Source organism: Eptesicus fuscus, chromosome 11 (genome assembly GCF_027574615.1).
Source record: "Eptesicus fuscus isolate TK198812 chromosome 11, DD_ASM_mEF_20220401, whole genome shotgun sequence".
In the NCBI taxonomy this organism is placed as follows: domain Eukaryota; kingdom Metazoa; phylum Chordata; class Mammalia; order Chiroptera; family Vespertilionidae; genus Eptesicus; species Eptesicus fuscus.
The window spans coordinates 77,423,410-77,441,985 of record NC_072483.1 but is presented as its reverse complement, the minus strand read 5'-3'; the positions used below and the strand labels follow the sequence as shown (position 1 = coordinate 77,441,985).

At 36.8% G+C, this 18,576-nt stretch overlaps 1 protein-coding gene across 1 annotated transcript in view; it reads right to left on the bottom strand.

Annotated features, from left to right (window-relative positions):
- The window catches only part of ERBB4 (erb-b2 receptor tyrosine kinase 4), a 931,393-nt gene that overhangs the window by 551,362 nt on the left and 361,455 nt on the right, over positions 1-18,576 (bottom strand). The gene's annotated exons all lie outside the window — the stretch shown is intronic.

Here is an 18,576-nt window from a genome sequence, read left to right as displayed (position 1 = left end):
TGGACGTGATCATTTTGGATGGGTACATCTCAGCAAGTCCTCACATTCTAATAAAATCCCCAAAGTTTGCATGAAACCCTAGGGAAAACATCCAAGTGGTATAAATGTTTTGGAATGAAGTGTTAGGGAGACATAAAAAGCAACAGAATATTAATTGTTTTGTGATACAAATCCAAGAAAGGAGAGTCTTGTGAGTCAATTAGGGAGTTTTCATTTGAATCACTGTGTCAGAATACAGAGGATTTATAACTAAATTTCTCAAAGGAAGTATTCTTGATACACAATGGGCAGACTTGCACAACGAGACACGAGAGCTATTTCCTACATGTCCTAATATTTTGACAAATCTGGGACTATGCAAGGAGAAAGAAAAGAGACTATTCCAACTGCAAATGATCTTTGATTTGCTTTCTTTCTCATTTAAAAAAAGAAAATGAGAATTGTGCTTCAGAGGGAGAAGTTCATGTTTGGGCATGAATTGAAGAGAAAGGGTTTAAAGAGGTCAGATAACAAATTGGTATAGAGAAGGCAAAATCTGAGACACTAGTGGTAAGAAAACCCTAGATTTAAAACTTGAGCAGACTGATAGCAGTGTAGCCTTTATGCGAGTCAAGCTACAAGTTTAAGGATAAAATAGGAAAGGAAAGAAACCAAATGCCATAGTAACCACAGAACACCCTCAGAGAATTTGGTGAACACGTTAAGTTACATAACTCATATGTTATTTATTAGAAAGCATCTGTTGTTCTCCTCCGAGTGATGAAAACAAAGCTAAAGGCTCATTTTGGTCTTCAAAGTGAAGGAAAAGTGGTGGATTACTCTAGGTTTCAGATTTCTGGAAGTTTGTTTCAGTAAGCCGCTGATATTCACACAGTACACATTTCATTCATTCTCTAAACACACTGACCTTTTCACATTAAACATTTTATTGTTGCTATTTGCCAGCTCATAATTTTAGCATTATGCAAAGTACATATCTGCCTTGAATTATCTGCTTAGCCCTTAGAAAAGCAGGGCAACAAAAAGGCCAGAGAAGGTCAAGTAATGTAGGCTGAAGATGCTTAGATAAATTGGACAGTCAGACAATGGGCATTGGCAGGATTCTATTCAGCAGGATTCTTGAATACTTTGCTGTCCAAAAGCAACCTACTGTTGTGCCTGCCTCTCCTACACTGATCCTTCCAACTCCCATTTCTCCATTATTGTTACATCTAATATCTACGTGCTCCTTTAGCTATTAAGTTGATGTTTAAGGAAAAAAATATGTAAACCAATATACAATAAGTTGTGCTTGAGGTTTGGGCAGTAACAACCCATTGAGACACAGCTTTATGCAGTAATTCAACAAATGTTTATTTAGTGCCTACTGACAAGGCCCCTGCTTAAGCACTGGGGATACAGGGATGAAAGACAAATGTTGTCTCCACAAGAAAATCACAGTTTAGAGACTGGAGGTGGGGTATAGAGACAAACAGAAGAATCAACAGTCATAATTTGGTTATTGTGATAATAGTGCACCCAGGATGCTACTGAAGGGAAAGAGGAACAGTATGTCACTTAAATTTAAGAAGACAAGGGGTATCTCTGAGTTGGAGACACTGGAGTTGGTCACTTACTGTGGATCTAAAGGTAGACTTTTCTTCCAGCTCTGAGAGAAAGATCCTGGATAGAGACAATTTGTGGGGGAAAGGCAATGTAGGCCAGACCTAAGAAAAATGCTGCCTCCTGTGCTTCACTAAATTTAAGAAACACCAATGGGAGAAATGTGGATGCGTATCTAAGGCTTATCAATGTGCTGCAATGTAAAAGTATGTAGTCAAATCTTTGACAGACTTTGATGAAAGAAAATCTCCACACAGAAATTAGTATGGTGATTGCCAGAGGGAAAGGTGGTGAGGGGGGGTAGGAGAGGGTAAAGGGGGCATAAGTGATGATGGAAGGAGACTTGACATGGGGTGTAAAGCACATACTACAATATACAGATGATGTATTGTGGAATTGTATACATGAAACCTATATGATTTTTATTAACCAATGTAACCCCAATATATTCAATAAAAAAAGGAAACCTCCTCTTTGATGAGAGTGGATTATTTAATAGGCAATCGGACATGGGGTGTTCGTTTTTAAAGAACTGTCAAACCCTTGGGAGATGTTTTGAAAAAAAAAAAAAGATTTTTATTTTGTTTTTCAGTGTCTTAGGGATATTATAAAATACTAGAGGCCCATTGCACGAAATTCATGCACGGAGAGGGGGGGTGTCCCTCAGCCCAGCCTGTACCCTCTCCAATCTGGGACCCCTCGAGGGATGTCTGACTGCCCGTTTAAATGGGCAGTCAGACATCCCTCTCACAATCCAGGATTGCTGGTTCCCAACTGCTCGCCTGCCTGCCTTCCTGATAGCCCTGAACCACTTCTGCCTGCCAGCCTGATCACCCCCTAACCACTCTGCTGCCAGCCTGTTTGCCCACAACTTCCCTCCTCTGCCGGCCTGTCACCCCTAACAGCCCTCTCCTGCAGGGTTGATCACCTCCAACTGCCCTCCCTTGCAGGCCTGGTGCCTCCCAACTGCCCTCCGCTGCTGGCCATCTTGTGGTGGCCATCTTGTGTCCACATGGGGGCATCCATATTGTGTGTTGAGTGATGGTCAATCTGCATATTACTCTTTTATTAGATAGGATAGAGGCCTGGTCCATGGGTGGGGGCCAGCTGGTTTGCCCTGAAGGGTGTCCCGGATCAGGGTGGGGGTTCCCTTGGGGTGTGGGGCTGCCTGAGCGAGGGGCCTGTGGTGGTTTGCAGGCCAGCCACACCCCCTGGCGACCCAAGAGGAGGCCCCGGTATCTGGAATTTATTTACCTTCTACAATTGAAACTTTGTAGCCTGGAGCGGAGCCAAGCCTCCTGCTCGCTCTGTGGCCAGCAGCCATTTCTGTTGGGGTTAATTCACCTTCTATAATTGAAACTTTGTAGCCTTAAGCGGAGGCCTGAGCCTGGCCAGGGTGTGCGGAAAGCTTTGCTTTCTCCATTGCCGGGGGCAACCCTGGCCTGCTCTCTCCAGCTCTGTGGCTGCCGCCATTTCTGTTAAGATTTGTTTACCTTCTATAATTGAAACTTTGTAGCTTGAGTGGAGGCTTAGGCCTAGCAAGGGCAGGCGGAAAGCTTGGCTTTCTCCGTTGCCTGGGAAACCTTGCTCTCTGTGGCTGTAGCCATCTTGGTTGGGTTTATTTGCATACTCACCCTGATTGGCTGGTGGGTGTGGCTGGTGGGCGTGGCTTAGGCATAGCGAATGTGCAGTCAATTTGCATATTACCCTATTATTAGGTAGGATTGTTTTATAATGTGATGTGCATATATACCCAAAATATATTCAATACAATAGAATGAATGTTAATATTTATATAAAAACTAGTCTTTGAATTTGAATAAACTCACTCTTATAAGATTTATATCCTATGAGTTTTCGAATGCACAATTAATGACTCCTAGGTTTATCCAGAAATTATGAATGGAATAAAAACAAACCCAGGGAGGGGCAGGAAATCACTTTCTAACATCTGTGCTACTCATGTAACTGCCTGCACATACTTAGGCATTTGAATATGCATATTAAGAGGCCACTGCTCAAAGAATTTCTGAGTCAAAAAATTCCTCTGAGGTATAATAATATAATTTATAGTTTATGGTATTAAAGAGAAAGTCATATGCTATCTAGTTACACGAAAAATTATAAGAATAAAAAGGTATCCATCAAGACCTTCTCTCCAGCAGTAAAATAACAGCTACCCTTCTCTATTTACAATAGCTACAGTGCACTGTGATAAGTGGGCCTTCATACAGTCCAGGTATGCCTTGCTTTAGTTTTAACTTGGTGGCCTTGGTAGCAAGGCACAATTAATGGCACATCTCCAATCCATATGTAACAGGCATGGCTATGAAATGGTGATTTCTCTTAAGGTACAAAAATACATTGTCCTTTCTTTCTTACAAGCTCTACCTTATCTGAAAGCTTTAGTTTAGCTCTAGGATAATGCCAGTTTATAATTCTATTAGTCTATTTCAGAAGTCCGCTCTATATACCTTTACTTAGGAAATTTTTTTTCCAGGATGACTTTATCTAATTGCATTCTTTAAATTCCCCTCTTCCTATTTTTCCCCTGCCATGAAGTTATCAGCATTGGGGAATGTGGGGATTAGAAAGGGCTATCTACAGTTAGTGAGTTATCTGAAGCCTGCTAATTCTATTTTAAAGATAACACTGATCACAAATCTATGCATGCAGGTGAGAAGATAAATGATAGATATGCTCTAGATTTAAAACAGCTGCTCCATTGAGATAGGGTGATTATTTCCATATTGAAGTGAACTGCTGGCAAGGGATTGTTTATCAAGGGTCTTACAGTCCTTGCCGAACATCAGGATCCTGTTCAGTATGTGTGCGCGTGTGTATATGTGTGTGTGTGTGTGTGTGTGTGTGTGTGTGTGTGTGTGTGTTGATTTTGAACCCTAGGATAAATCGACATCCTGCAATACATCTAATTGACAGGGTGACTGTTTGCAGCTAATGATTTGTTACATCGATGGACCTTATCCTGACCTCAATTATAGACACCAGCATATACTGCAAAAGAAAGCTGCATCTAATGTGGAGGGTAAGGTGATGAAGAGTGGGTGGGGGACAAAAAGCTAAGTAGGTCTCCATCCCTAGTACTGAGCCAAAGATGCTGCTGTAAGTTTTGAAGCCAAACTTCTCTCCCTTTTCACTGTACTTGATACAGAAAACAAATATTATTTTCCATTGGTCTTGTAAATTGTTGGGGTGGTACCACCTTAATTTTGTCCATTCTCATGGATAGTTACCTTCCTACAAGTGTGCTCATGTAAATATTCATAGGAGTGCTCTTTTTACACAATTAGAGTAAGTCAGTTTCACAAACCACAAATGCTCACTATGTGCTAGGCAAGATGCTAGGTTGCAGGATACAAACATATGTAAGTCACAGGTCACAGTCCAAAACCTCAAGGGAACAGCCAAGTAAACATATAGCTACAACATGGTTTCATAAATGCAATAACTGGTGTGGATACTGGGAGCAGTGGGAGTGAAAGGAAGAAGAATCATTTTGTTTGAGTGGGTGTGGGGAAGGCTTTACAAAAAAGAAAAATCCTGATCAAATGTAAAGAACCTCTTAAGCACTTAGATAACTGGGTCTTGAACCCTTTAGCGTTATTAAAGCAAAGTTCTGGAGGGCTGCTATTCTCCAAAGACAGGGGTTTTTGTTTGTTCTGCTTATTGTAAGCCATAGGTAAGTAGTTACATTTGCATTGCTAATCATCTTATTGCAAAATCTGCTGACATTTTAGTGTTGTGTATGAGCTGTGTAGGTTAGTCAATTTTTAATGACTGTTTATCTAGACTTGGGTCGAGCCAAGGGACCAGCCCTTGATTGGTGAATCTGTTAGGGAATAAGCATTGTTGCACATATGAAATTTAAATATGGAGTGCTAACTTATGGGTTTTCATTAATGGCATTAATAAACAGATATGCAATGTACAAAAAAAAAAAAAAATAAGAGTATCCCCGTCTGTGGTACCTAGTAAGCACTCCAAATACAATGATTGAAGGAATCAATTTAGGAATAAGATTACAAATGGCAACTCTGAAATGTGCTATTCATTTGTGTCAAGATAAAAACATATTTTATGTTAATTTACTTTTAATTTAGAAAAGACAAAACTTTTCTTTAAAGTATTTCTCTTCCACTCTTTTAGGTTAAACGTTTCTACCTTCTTGAGGGACAAAGTATTAGGCTATGTAAAATTAGTGATGCAATATTCATACCACAGAAATAATCAGGCTATGTCTAGAGGAACCATATCCTGATTAGCTCAGAGCTATAAGAATTAAAGTTAGAAACCTAGAAAGTTGAAAAGGCTTCTCTCCACTGGAACTGAAAATGTTATATGGCAAATGAAAATTGTTAGAACTTTGTTATAACAGACCCCTAAATATTATGCAATGCCCATATTTCTCATTTAATTTATTCCCATAAAATATTATTAGGTGGTCTTTCATAAGTAAAACTATGTCAATTACAAAAATATCTTCCTGTGTAAATAGCTTCCTCTCCTAGTAGCTTATTTTGTGGCTTTGCTTTGTTCTATGCTCACCACACTCCTATGGTTCCCATTACTACCCTTTTGAAGGGCAAGGTTTACCTCACATTTTTAGTTTTTTATCACCCAGTTCTTTGTTTCCTTCAGTATTTGTTCCAGATTAGTTTTTCCAGTATATGATAATATCCTGCTCAAATTAATTGTATAGGACTCTGAACTTTGCACTTGCCCCTCCCTATTCTTTGCCTTCTTGGAGACAATAGATTTTGGAAATAGAAAAAGATCAGGTCAGATCAGCTTGTTTTATTAATTCTGGCTTTCTCCAAAAATGTATCTCCGCTCTTTACTATGGATCATTTTCATAATTTTGTTAAAGGAGTGACTTTTAAAAAAATATATATATATATATATTTTTTAATTTCAGAGAGCAGGGGAGAGGGAGAGAGAGATAGAAACATCAATGATGAGAGAGAATCATCATTTGGCTGCCTCCTGCATGCCCCCTACTGGGGATCGAGCCCACAACCTGGGCATGTGCCCTTGACCCGAATGGAACCCGGGACCCACAGGTCGATGCTCTATCCACTGATCCAAACTGGCTAGGGCCATTATCATAATTTTATTTCATCTATTTTTGGTATTTGAGTCTTTTTCCTTTTTGGAAACTCATTTATTTTTTAAAGGTTTTCATGTGTACTAATGAAAATCCAATCAATTTGCTTCTAAAATGAAATTGTTATAGATTTTAATAAATTGAATAAAAATTTAACCATTTTATTTCATTCATCTTTGTTACTCTAAGGTGTTGGTAACTTCAAAAAACAATTTTGATGTTGTAATTTTTTATTTTTATATTTAGGGATATTTAGTCAATTACAAAAATAGTCTTTTTCAAAGGGAGGGTTTTCCTCTTGTTTCTCTTATGTTTACACATTTTTCTAAAACATCATGGGATTGTTTGGGCAATTAATAAACATTTACTGATAACCCTGTGCAGAAGGGCATACCATTAGGCATGACATGAACATCCTAAGGGATAATACCAAAAACCTACATTTTATAATCTTACTATGAAAGTATAGCATTTCCTATTTCTCATATATAGCATTTCCTAAGTTGACCTACAGTTCCTTGCCATGTACTCTAACTCAGTAGCAATGGAACCTCTTCCACCAAATTGTCCTTCTATTTTATTCTCCATTCTCAACCAAAGAAATCCATACTTGATAGCAATTACTACTAATTCTATCCACTAACTATGTTTCAAATCTGTCCACTCCTTTCAAATGACAATGACTTCCATTATGCAAGCCACTATTTTCCTGTGCTTAGACTTCTGCAATGAAAGAACCAGTATTTCCACTTCAGCTTTTGTTCCTCTCTACTTCTATACTCTGTGAATGTACAGCGCTGTTATGCCTGCCTCTCCATCCATCCATCCATCCATCCATCCATCCATCCATCCATCCATCCATCCATCTATCCATCCATCCATCTGTACATTATAGGTAGAGGGTGCTGGGCCCTTTTTTCTTCCAGAAATTCATCAACACTGAATATTCAATTCCTTTCGGTTATTTCCAATCGCTTTTTCTAGCCTCGAGGCTTTACACCTTCTGCTACTTCTGCCTTGGATGTGTTGTGTCCACTACTCTTCACTTTCAGGTAAGCTGCAAGGGCACTGATTTTGAGAATTCTTTCTGCACCTTCTAGGCCAGCACTCAGCAATGAATGTAATGTAAATCAATACTACCAGCTGCATATGTAACTTCAAGCTTTTTCATGCCTATATTTAAACTAGAGGCCCGATGCACAGATTCATGCATGGGTGGGGTCCCTCGGCCTGGCCTGCACCCTCTCACAATCCAGGACCCCTCAGGGGATGTTGGACTGCTGGTTTTGGCCCAACCCTATAGACCAGGGCGAGGGACCCCATTGGTACACGAATCCGTGCACCACGCCTCTGGTATGCATATAAGATCTTTGGTTAATCTCTTCCCGCCATCCCCCTTCTCTCTGAGAGTCATCAGTCTGTTTCATGTTTCCATGCCTATGCGTTGAGTGTCTGCCCCCTGGTGGTCAGTGCACATCATAGTTACTGGTTGAAAGGTCGCTTAGGCTTTTATATATATAGATAAGTAAAAAGAAACTGGTAGAATTAATTTTAATAATGTGTGATTTCAAAATCATATATTAAAAGTATCTCTTAAATATGCAATTGATAAATTATAAATGAAATACTTTATATTCTTTTTTATTTATTAAGTCCACAAATATCTGTGCATATTTAACAGTTATAGCATAACTATTTTGACTTTTCTCTTTTGTGATAAAAACATAATACTTCTGAGTGGGTATATACCAAATTTAAAATTATTTTTAAGTTGCATAAGGAAGGAGAGTGCTTATTAGATAGAGAGAGGTAAGGCTGCCTTTCCTATCAAGCACAATTTGGTCTTTGACTTTGTTCTTACAATGTAGCTCTTCTATTTCTTACATGAAAAAGACATTACCATTTTGGCATAATAACTATACATGATTTAAAAGGGAAACTTTCCAAAAGTTAAAGACCTATGATGTATTATAAATTTGGTGTCATTTGTGAATATGTTTTATAGTTTGAAATAGTACAGTGGTTAAATACATGTTGCTTTCTTGTATAACACAACACAGAACCATGTAATCATTCTTAAAGGCAATTCATGGTTCATTTTTCAGCACTGAGTGGTTCTTAAGAACTGGGAAGGAATTAGTTGATCAAAACAGTTTTAAAAGAGTGATTCTATTGAACTAGAAAACCACGCGTGAACTATACCATCATTTATTACATCAGTTCAGATTTGTGGATCGTTCCTATCGCTATTTCACGCTGCCCAGTCATTTCGTTCTCACCTCTATATGATCAATATGGTTTCACATTGTGAGAATTTGATTTTTGTTTCTCCCCTTGCGTTTTGAGCTCTCAAGTTCAAAGAATTGATCCTGTTCATCCTGGTGTCCCTAGCATCTCACACAGTATCTGGCCCATAACAGGATATATTGTTCAAAGTTAACCTAATTTGGAGTATGTTTCCATGGGATATATTTTATGATTTTGAAAATAAAACCTAAAATTTAGCAGTTTCACCTGAAATTCATCGTATCTGTTTGTTATAAAAATATAATACAGTACATGCATATGGATACATAATAATTGTTTAGCCCTATAGATTTATACTGATCTATGTTTGGGACACAAAATTTTTTTAAATTTCCATTTCATTTAATAAACTGAGAAAACAGTAAAGAATAGAGAGTCTCCTCATTTTCCTTTGTTTATTTTGCTTTTGTTTGATGTAAACTTTAAATTACATTTTCTTCCCTAAAAGCTGACAGACTCATAGACTGGATGACATATATCTTTGCCATGAGGGTTGAAAATTTTAGTTTATTAAATGTGTCTAAATTAGAGATCATGAATGATGAATATACATGTTTCTTTATTATCCTATGATGTTGTTGAATTTGGAAAGCACATTTAAAGTGAGACATTGTCAGAGTTTTGGGGTATTGCAGTATGAAATTATCAAGCTATTAATCCTAATCAAAGGGACTGACTGATTCCCAGAGCTTGAATCTGACCATCAACCTACAAAATTATGTAATCCTTCTTAGGTCATGGAATTTAAGATGCTGGTGCCCAGTCTCTTTCTCTTCTTTCCCTTCCTCAAGCTCTTGTCCAAGGAGGAAAGATTCAAAATAGCTTGATTTGTGAGCAATTTGTTCCGTAGCCCCTGGAGTTTTCAACCAAACATAGTTTTCACACATTCTTCTAACACTGGTTGCTAAAGACCAATGTGGGTTGAGAGTGTCCCCAAGTTTAAACTGTGCACTGAAGTCCATGACTGAGACTTGTGTAGATACATCCCCACTGACTGTGGGGGATGCGGTAGTGAAATGTTGGATAAGCGTTTCACCACCGTGACCCCAAGGTTCAGCCAACAAAGCCCACCAACTCGGAGCTGCTGACAAAAATCTTGGAAGTTTGCGTGTTTTAACTGCGGGGATCTCCTTTTCAAATAAAACTTTCAAATGTCTTCAAGGTCCAATCAATAGAATTTATCAGACACCGAAATCATTTTTCTCTAAAAGGTATCATTTCTCAAAACAAATGGGACCTGGAGCAATGCATTGGGGAACTTTCTAAGAAATAAGATTAGAAGACTTCTGTAAATTCCACTGGCCCCCAGATGTCTCCTTCAGAATTCCATAAAACTTAAAATTCCTAAGAAAAATCTATCATGTCTACCTGTTAGAATCATAGGATAAATTAGTTTGCCAGGTCATGGTCTCTGGGATTTGAGACTACTGCAGACACATGAGTCCTGTGTTTCCCAAAGGGTGGAAACAAGACAATTGCAGGCTTATAGAGTACATGAAGGAGTACTGAATCACACTGTATGGATGTTTTTACCTCTGAGGACATCAAAGAGAAAGTCTCAGTATACCTTTAACAACTAACTCTGGCCATTCTCCTTTTCTAAAGAAGAGAGAAGGAAAGCCTGAGGCTCAGTCTTTGGCAGCCATGCTTTTTTCTTCGCATTAATGTTTTATTATTTCATATTTATGTTGCAGATATTGGAGTTTCATTTTTGGTAGTAATCATGAACTTCAAAATATATTTATTTATGTATGTGACAATAAAAAATTGAAAGAGCAGTGCAGTTTCATATCGGTAGCAAAGGAAAATTATAAAGGGAGTTTAATAGTGACTAAAGCTGTAAAATTCCGTCCTAATCTAATATTTTCATTTTACAAAAGAAGAACTGAAAACTCAGAGAGTTAAATAATTTACGCTTTATCACACCACTAGTTGAAGAGTTTAGATTCTAGGTTTTCTATTTTTCCATGAACTATGTGAAATAAGCACTGTGCAGAAATGAATCATGAATGTGCATGTTTTAGGCAGGAAAGAATAAAGACAAAGCAAGGGCAAGAGTAACATGAGACTCATATGAAGGGGACCCAAAAAGCAGCTCAGGGAGTAGATTGAGATTCTTTCTGTGACATCATTCAATAAGCAAAACTGTTAGTCGAGAAATATCAGTGAAATGTCAAGTAGCTTCAGTCAAAATAAAATCTAATAGCTGAGATGGTGGCTACTAAGTTTTAACCCTCCCAAGGCAAACCACCCAAGCATATTAAAATTTTAATAAAATACTCTGAGAAGTAAAAAGCACTCAAGACCCAAGGAATGAAGTTTTAAAGAATAAAAGATAAGCATTGTGTTCAGAAGCCATGCTACTATTGTCTAAACCATAACTCAATACTCTCCAAATCCCTGTTTGATGCAACCAGGTAAGAAATGTCATACATGAAAAAAGTTATAATGAAAAATCAGGGGGGTTTTTTGGATAAAACTGATTCTAGAAGTGTATCAGCTAAGACCAGATACCTTGCTAAATCCATCGAGAGGTTAGAAATATTACTATCTGCCTTTTGAGAAGTGCAAATATAACTGAATAGCAAAGAGTATCTGCTGGGGTAGTAGGGACATTCTCCTGGGAAATGGAAGAGTCCAAAAGAATAAAAAAGACGTTAGCAGTTTTCTACCAATTTTCTACCAAATGCACAAAATCCTGTCCCTCCTTTGCTGATCACCCTTGATTGAGCATCTGCGGTGGAAAGAGAGTTGAATTGTATGGCAGAAAAGGCAGTGATATTGACAATGGATGTGAGGTTCGGAGGTACAAAGATCTGGATTCAAGACCTAGCTACACCCCCTTTCTTGCTGTTTGACTTTGACAGACATTGTCCTCCTCTGCAAAATGTTGATAATCGTGACACTGTCATTGGATCACTGTGACTATACACAGGAAACACTTAGTGAAACCAAGAGAACTAACTAACTAACTAACTAACTAACTAACTAACTAACATTAACTGGGTGCCTATAATGTGCCAGACTCTTTAAATTCATCTTTTCTTTCTTGTGTTTTATGATGTCAATGGCCAGAGCCTAGAAAATAAAAGGTGTTCAATTAGGAGTTCCTGTCCCTTTTCCCCATATAACAAGGCACCCCATTATATTGGTAGAATGCTCTAATTGTAAGTAAAATTTTTATTTTAAGCCATACTCTGACTCTTTTTAACTTCTGCCTAATTCTGTCTTCTGGAACAACTCGAAACTCGTCCACTCCCTTTTCTATGAGAGCCCTTCAAATATCTGAAAACAATTACTGTGCTCGCTTTAGTACTCTCCTCTCCAGGGTCAACACACCCACTTCTTTCAACAGTTCCTTTGGAGATAGACCTTTCTGGAAACATGTTGTCCCAATTGCCTATTAGAGACACAATCTAAGCCAGTCCTTAACTATAGGGTCTTTATCTGAACATAATAGGCCAAATGTAGTCGGAGAAAAGATGTTGAATACGTGCTGAGTGGTTTTACTAACCAATGAATTAGACCAGTGATTTTCAACCTTTTTCATCTCATGGCATACAGAAACTAATCACTAAAATTCTGTGGCACACCAACACATATATTTCCCCATATGCCAAAAAAAGGTATAATTTTGATCCATTCACACCACATGGCTATTGTTGTGTTGACTGTTGTCTTTTTTTTTTATTTGACAATCTAAGGAAAGAGAGGTCAGTGCCCTGACTAAACAGTTAGGTACTGTATGATTTAAAAATTCTTGTAGCACACCAGCTGAAAATCACTGAATTAGACTATCAGTGTAGCTGCATTCATGCTAGCAGGACACATGATTATTTTACACATATATTTGGGGGTGAGGGAAGGCTGTTACACAAGACATGATTCAACAACTCAACATCAATACAGACCAGATTTGTTTCTGTTTGAAAACATATTGCAGCAATTTGTTGCAAGGTTTCCCTTTCAGTTAGTTAGCCACAGATACAATAAGAATCTTGTAATGAAGATATAGAGGACATTAATTGCCTTAATTAGCTGCAAACTTACACTTTATGGTAAGTTCTTCAGTGAGTCTTTTCAGAATGTTCTGAGTTAAAGTTCTGCCAGCCACTGATGCATGACCCTGGCCAAGTCTGTTAACCTCTCTGGGCTTCAGTGCCCTCATCAGAAACGTGAAATCATCCCATAATTTCACAGGGATGGTGAGAATTGGTGAGAATCGCTTAATTAAAAATACAAATTGTGCATCAAAAGACACATTGAAGACACTGAGGCAAAAGGTGCCTTATAAATCATGAATAGAGAAGTCAACGGTTTTTGAGGTGAAGTTATCCCACTCAAAAAGATTAAAAACCTGAGCCATTCGGGGAGCACCATGGAGTTCATTTGACACATGCTTTCTTTATTAGCACTTCCCTACACTCTAGGCTTCCTCTCAGGTAACCAGAATCCACCCAGGCCTCAGACTTTTATTGCCTGTCTTTCTTTTCTTCTCATCATTAACCTGGCCTATCCCTTTGTAAAGGACTCAGCTTCTTTCCTTTTACCGTATTTCTCTTTATTTGCATCATGTTAGTTAATGTGTGGCTCCACTTCCTCAGGAAGGATATTGGATTGCTGACCCAATGAATGCTAACACCTTCCCCACAACCTCCTGCATGGGGAGTAACAGGTTGAGGGAGTTCCTCTGTATTCCTAGTTTACTAATAGATTTTGCCATGAATGGGTGTTACATTTTCTCAAATGCTTTTTCTGAATCTATTGATACAATCATTTTTATTGTCTTTTTTTAGTCTGTTAACGTGATAGATTACATTAATTGAATTTCAGATGTAGAACCAGCCTTCCATACCTGTGATAAATCCTACTTGGTTATGATGTATAAATCTTTTCATACTATTTTTGTTTTGACTTGCTAATATATTGTTGAGAATTGTTGACATCTATTTTCATGAGAAAATGGTCTGTTTCCTCTCTGTAAAAAATCAATAAAATTATATATATTTTTAAAAAAATTAAAGAAAAAAAAAGAAAATGGTCTGTAGTTTTCTTGTAATATCTTTGTCTGGTTTTGGTATTAGAGTAATATAGAATGAGTTGGGAAGTATTCCCTCTGCTTCTATACTTTGAAAGATATTGTAGAAAATTGGTGTAATTTCTTTCTTAAATGTTTGGTAGGATTCATCAAGGAATCCATCTGAGAGAGGTGCATTTTGTTTTGGAAGATTATTAATTTTTGATTCAATTTCTTTAGATATAGACTGAATTAAGCATAAATCCAGCACATTGCCTTGCACCTACCTCAACAAATAGTATGTTTCAAACCTTGACCGGTTTGGCTCAGTGGATTGAGCGTCGGCCTGCGGACTGAAGGGTCCCAGGTTCAATTCCAGTCAAGGGCATGTACCTTAGTTGTGGGCACATCCCCTGTAGGGGGTGTGCAGGAGGCAGCTGATCGATGTTTCTCTCTCATCGATGTTTCTAACTCTCTATCCCTCTCCCTTTCTCTTTATAAAAAAATCAATAAAAATATATTTTAAAAAATAGTATGTTTCAGGTGTTAGTCCATGAGAACCCAAAAGGTGTAACTCTAAGAATGCCTGTAAATACTGTGTTTCTTATTACAGGGAATATAGTTTCTGTATAACAATATTCACTGGGAGAAACCCACTTAACCCAGCTCATCTGCTCAAAGAACCAAAGTTGACTGAACCGTTATTCTCATTTACTTTACACATTGTTTATATAAACTGATATAAACATCTCAAAATACATCTCACAGTCCAACACAGGGTGCTATGAATGGCTATGAATGTAATAATGGGAGGAACTCAGTGAGGCACAGTAAGAATTTTGGCCATTGTTCTCTGAGGAAAAGTTTTAAGAAAGAAATACAGTGTAGCATGTAGTTCATATTTGCTTGTACTTTCCTGTTTTTCTTAAAGGGACTCTTCCCAATGCTTCACTCATCTCTCATTGATTTCTAGGATGAATGCTTCCATGTGGTGATGTCTTTTAGATTATTGAAACAACCCTCACTCATTAGGTAGAGCCTCTGTATTTTTTTTTTTTTTTTAGCTATTGATCGCCTCTTAATAAACAACCAAGTATTTGCCTTGCAATTTCACCTCTCTGAAAATACAAAATCACTACCACCCAAAAGCTGAACCTCTAAAAAAGCTTTGTAAAAATGTATTGTCAAGTCGTCAGAGCTTTGCTCAATAGTGACTGCCTTGGGAGTCAAAGAAGGAAAAAAACCAATGGCGTTTATAATGCCAGATTTTACTAAGGTACCACGAAGTGCCAGGAACCCTGATAAAAACTTTCATTTTCGGAAACAAGTGTGGCACTGAATTGTTTAAGAGGATTTACTTCAACATTCAAGTAGATATTTTGATTTCCAATGTAGAGATATAAAAGAGATGATTTCAAAGAGGCTTATATTTACTAAAACAAATAATTTTTATCACTTTCATTATATACTTAAATAAAATATTTTATAGTAAGTGGGTTCAAATTAGAGACCAGGATACATAATTGCAGTGTTTCTAAATGCAATAGTTTTCACATTTTATTTTTCCACTCTTGAACTTTAAATTATACACTTTGTGATTGAAGAGAGACCTTTAAAACTGATTTGATCTCATATAAAACTGTTCATCAAGTTTGTCTGTCCTTTTTTAAAAGAAAATAAAATGTTTCATTTAAGACAGAAAAATGGAGCTAATAAAAATGTACATAATTGTGATTTTTATTAAAGGTTTTATTTAATTATATTCCAGTATGTGGATTTTAGAAGTAAATAGTATCCCATTGTCCAAATGCTTCTATTTAGTCTTGAAAGTCTCTTATCATTTGTTCTCTCTCTATGAACCAAAGTCTTTGCTACTTACATATAAAAGAGGTGAAGAAATAACCATTATATACCCAATTCCCCAGATCAGAGTATCTAAGAATCATGGAGTGAAGTGGGCTTGTTACCTGCATTTTTCTCTAATTAAGGTTAATGACAGCCTATAAAATCATTACACTCAACATTTAAGCCAAATTTAAATAATACAACCCCCAGAGGTATAAAGGAACACTTTGCATCTGTTCAGCATCCTAATAAATTCATTTCTAATTTAAGTACATTTGCAACAAGGGCATTGTCTGAGAAGTACATTACAATTTAGGGACTTAAAAAACTTCTATTAAGCAATTTTACTTTTATTAATATTCTCTTAGAAACATTATGTATGTTTATAATAATTTGACTCAATCCTAGAAAAATGTAACTAATTAATATTTACATATATAAGTATATATGGTCACTAATTTATATTTATATTACATGCATGCATATTTATATATGTTAAAATTATAAATTATATTGATATATTTCTTATAACTATCCTTTCCAATGCTTCCTCGAATATTTATTTTCTAATAAATGTACATATTTTTGTAGGTACTACTGAATTTGCTATATATTTAATATTTTTAACAATGAAAGAAATTGAATACACTTTAATATTTCATTTCAATGGTTAAGAATAAAGTCCTCTTGAAATATGTTTATATTACTACCAGATCAATAATATAGACATTTAATTTTTTTTTATTGTTATCGATTTCAGAGAGAGGGAGAGAGAGATAGAAACATCAATGCTGAGAGAATCATTGATCAGATGCCTCCAGCAGATCGCACATTGGGGACTGAGCCTGCATCTGGGACATAGACTGGGAATGAACCTAGATCTCCTGGCTCATGAGTTGATGCTCAACCACTGAGCACCACTGGCTGGGCAGAATATAGACTTGTTTAATGTTTTTATTGATTTAAGAGAGGGAACATTGATGAGAGTCATTGATCGGCTACCTCTTGCACGCCCCACACTGGGGATTGAGCCCCCAACCCTGGTATGTGCCCTGACCAGAAATCCAACTATGACCTCCTGGTTTAAGCTAAACCACTGATACACACCGGCTGGGCAACATTTTCATCCTTTGGTTTATCATGTAGGATTGCTGAAGAGCATCCGAATTTTTAATCAATGTGTATTTTCAGATGAAATGGTATTTAACCTCTGAGGAAAAATATATTTCCCTAGAATAAGTGTAAATTGCATAGCTTTTACAAATGTAACACAAGTTCTATGATTAGATTTAGTACAAAAAAACACAAGTTTCAATTTAAAAACCGGCTGTAAATGCATACATACAAAATTGCATATGTATTTGTCTAACAGTCTTAGGAACAACTTTCAGAAACTATCAAAGCTTTGAAAATTCCATTTAACTCAGAATGTCTGCTTTGGCTCAACAGACATATTTAAATAGTATCCTCTCTACTTCTTTTTTTAATATTCTCCATCATACCTAGCTAAAATTTTGTCATCTAAATACAGCAAATATGTTCTACTTCAGCACAAATGTAGTTTACATGAAATTCCAACCAAAAAAAAAAAAGAGGAATTACATATAAATTGGAATACCCTATCTACTCTCATGCTGTTTACCTGACTGATGTATTTCTTTTAGGTGAAGTTTCTTTGAACATAATGAAGATTAGTTCTAAGGATTTTGAATGTTAATCTTCATAGTCCTTTCTTAACATCTGTTCCAATTGGTGACTATTGTGCTCAATGAGTAATTAGTAAGAGAATACAAATACTTGAAATAGGAATCTTATTTCCTTGCCAGCCATTTAACAGAGTTATGAATATACCACTTATTTATCTCACAAAGCTATTCAGGAAAAATTTAAATTCAGGCTTGCTCTCCCAATGAAAATGTGTGCACAGCTGAAAGAGACATGCTATATTAGAAAATGTTGCACTTACATTATCTATATTATCTTTTACGTTAAGTGTGAGAATATAATACTTGTGGACCCACCTTATTATGCCACAGATCTTTCATTTAAATGGTGTTTTCCTCTCCGACTTTTAATGACTCTAAAATATGACAACCTTTCTCATCCTGCTTTCCATCCATCTCTCCAACAAAATCTCTCTTACACCAGTCATTCCCTCTGGTATTTAATGAGCTAAAAACAGTCACAGATAGGCCGTGGTAGCTGGTGTTTACACAAACTATTCAATACATCATTTTCCAACCCAAAGGAATGAAATATTTTGTAAATTACCTATTTTCTTTTAAATACAAATTCTCCAAGATAGGGTTTCGCTAAATCATGCTATGCAGCATAAAGCTTAGCCCAGGCATAGATATAAATGTGAGCAAGGAGGATAAGGCAAACAAACACACAAATATAAAGCCACCCCCTATGCTGCTGGATTTAATTCTAGTCAGATGCTTTGATGTAGGCTGAAATGGAAATATTTCAGAATTTTATATTAAAGCTGACTGGCTGCTCATCCTTACTGAAAACAGCTAAGGAATAGGCAAAAGCAGGGTTACTTGTTGCAACTTGAAACTCATTATTGCCACGTACCATCCCTGATTTTACTGTAAGAAATCCATGCTAATGAAGCCAAGGTCTTAGGTGACAGTGAGCCAATCAGCATCTTATAGTCTCTGAGTCACAGCTTTAT